This window comes from Nyctereutes procyonoides, unplaced genomic scaffold (assembly GCF_905146905.1).
Source record: "Nyctereutes procyonoides isolate TBG_1078 unplaced genomic scaffold, NYPRO_anot_genome, whole genome shotgun sequence".
Lineage (NCBI taxonomy): Eukaryota > Metazoa > Chordata > Mammalia > Carnivora > Canidae > Nyctereutes > Nyctereutes procyonoides.
The window spans coordinates 22773179-22775917 of NW_026575139.1; the positions used below are offsets into that span (position 1 = coordinate 22773179).

Genomic DNA, 2739 nt, shown 5'->3' on the forward strand with positions numbered 1-2739 from the left:
TCTTGATGGATATTGTGGTGTTTCCATTAAAAACAGAACAACCTGGTGACTCCTGGCTGGCTCAATCAGTGGAGCATGTGATTCTTGATCTCAGGGTTATAAGTTCGAGCCTCACGTTGGATGTAGAGATTACTTAAAAATAAAATCTTTTAAAAAGAAAAATAGCTATTTCTCCCTGGCTGCTTGAAGCCTGGCTGCCATCATGAACCACACAGTAACTCTCCAGATCAGGAAGTCCATGACCAACCGTCTACTGCAGCGGAAACAAACGCTCATTGATGTTCTTCACTCTGGAAAGGCAATAGTACCTAAGACAGGAATTAGGGAAAAACTAGCCAAAATGTACAAGACCACACCAGATGTCATTTTTGTATTTGGATACAGAACCCATTTTGGTGGTGCAAGACAACTGGCTTTGGCACGATTTATGATTCCTTGGATTATGCAAAGAAAAATGAACCCAAACATAGACTTGCAAGACATGGCCTGCATGAGAAGAAAAAGACCTCAAGGAATCAGCGAAAGGAATGAAAGAACAGAATAAAGGAAGTCAAGGGTAGGGTTGCAAAAGTCACTGCTGGCACTGGCGACAAGGGAGCTGGACATTGGACAACAGAAGGAGTAAAGATTGTGCAGGGACTTTGTGGTGATTGGGCAGATATTTCATGAGAAGATTAATAAACTAAGAACAACAAACAAACGAAATAAAAATAAAACAACCTATAAACAATGTGCTACCTGGGCTAGCTAGGATAAACAGTTTGGTTGCTTTAATAAGGACCCACGGGCAGCTGGGTGGCTCAGCGGTTGAGCGCCCACCTTCAGCTCAGGGTGTGATCCTAGAGTCCCAGGATCGAGTCCCACATTGGGCTCCCTGCATGGAGCCTGCTTCTCCCTTTGCCCATGTCTCTGCCTCTCTGTGTGTGTCTTTCCTGAATAAATAAATAAACTCTTTAAAAAAAAAAAAAGGACCACAGTAACAGGTGCTTAAACAAGATAGAAGAGATCTCTCAGGTTGTCCGTAGGGGTGTAAGCAGTACCGGGTTGCCAGGGTGCCTCTGCTCTGTCAGGCGTGCAGATCCCTTCCGTCTCTGTCTTTGTCTACGTGGTCAAAGAGACTCAGCACCATCTCGTCTAGGTCCAGATCCCAGCCATTGGAAGGTGGTGGCAGGGGACAGGACAGAAGGCCCCTTACCTCTAAGTGTATATACCCCAGAAGTTGCACATCACCTTTGCTCACACCCACCGGCCAGAACTTGGCCACGTGGTCACACCTGGCTTGTGAGAGTCTGGGAAATATAATCTCTACAGTGGTAGGTGTGCGCCCCCACAAGAAGTAGGGGTTCTACTGCTACAAGAAGAGGCAGAGAAACATCTAGTATGGGATAATTAGCTGTCTCTGGTACAGCATCCTCAAACATTGATCTGCAAAGAGCCCTATATTTTTGTAGGATGGAATTCTCTTGGATACCCTCCAAAATGCTTCTAGCAGTATATGCTCCCACTGGCAGCCCTCGGACTCTTGCTTTTTGCTTTCCCACGCACTTTGCCACCACTGCAGCCAGCACAGTCCGGTTGCGAGCTTACGTGGGCCCTGCTGGCCGCACCCACCGCAGGGGCCTGGGGCTGTGCCTGTTCCTCTGCAGGTCACTAACTAGCCCTGTGGCCTTGGCTGTCCTCAGGTTCTTATTCTGCAAAATTAGGATTTTTAAAAAATTAAGGTGTTAAAGGCTACCTGGCTGGCTCAGTGGTTGAACATCTGCCTTTGGCTCCGGTCATGATCCTGGGGTCCTGGGATCGAGTCCTGCTTTGGCCTCCCTGCAGGGAGCCTGCTTCTCCCACTGCCTATGTCTCTGCCTCTCTCTCTGTGTGTCTCTCATGAATAAAAAAAAATTAAGATGTTAAGAATCTCACTTCTCTTCCAGTTTGAGAGTTAGTTCCATGATTAAGGGCAGTGTGGCTACAGGAGAGGCAGCTTGCTTTGGCAGAAATGGCATCTAGAAAGAGGAAGGTAATGTTCTCACCTTGCATGTCAGCAGAACACACGCAGGTGGTCAGGATTCAGAACTTGACATGTCTCTAGAAGCCAACAAACTGGATCGTGGTCAGAGGAGAGCCACTGAGGCAGAAATGGGCCCGTGAAGAGAGGGGAAAGAATGGAAAGAAATGGGAGCTTTATTTTATTTTATTTTAGAAATGGGAGCTTTAATCTGGGAGAGGAGACTGGGGGAGAGGAGGAGGAAGGGCACACCTGGACTGGCTCTTTTTTTTAAATTTTTATTTATTTATGATAGTCACACTCAGAGAGAGAGAGAGAGGCAGAGACACAGGCAGAGGGAGAAGCAGACTCCATGCACCGGGAGCCCGACGTGGGATTCGATCCCGGGTCTCCAGGATCGCGCCCCGGGCCAAAGGCAGGTGCCAAACCGCTGCGCCACCCAGGGATCCCTGGACTGGCTCTTGAAGGGGAATGGGGGCACTGGTCATATTGTGTGTTGCCTCCAGGAGGAGCAGCATAACAGTAAGTAGAATTTATTTATAGGGCAGCAGGTTTGGGCACAAAAGAAGAAATAATCTCTTTCTCTCTCTCTCTCCTGTAAATTTTGTTTTTAAAAATCATTTTATTTTATTTTTTTCATCATATGCATACTCTTTAATCCCCAGCCCTTATGTCACCCATCTCCTCCCCACCTCCCCCTAGTAACTATCAGTTTGTTCTTAGCATTAGAGTCTGTTTCT

The 2739-nt window shown here is 47.1% G+C and overlaps 1 pseudogene; it reads left to right on the forward strand.

Annotated features, from left to right (window-relative positions):
* Positions 1-202: 202 nt before the first annotated feature.
* On the forward strand, positions 203-1138 carry LOC129495926 (40S ribosomal protein S24-like; annotated as a pseudogene).
* The last annotated feature ends 1601 nt before the right edge of the window (positions 1139-2739 follow it).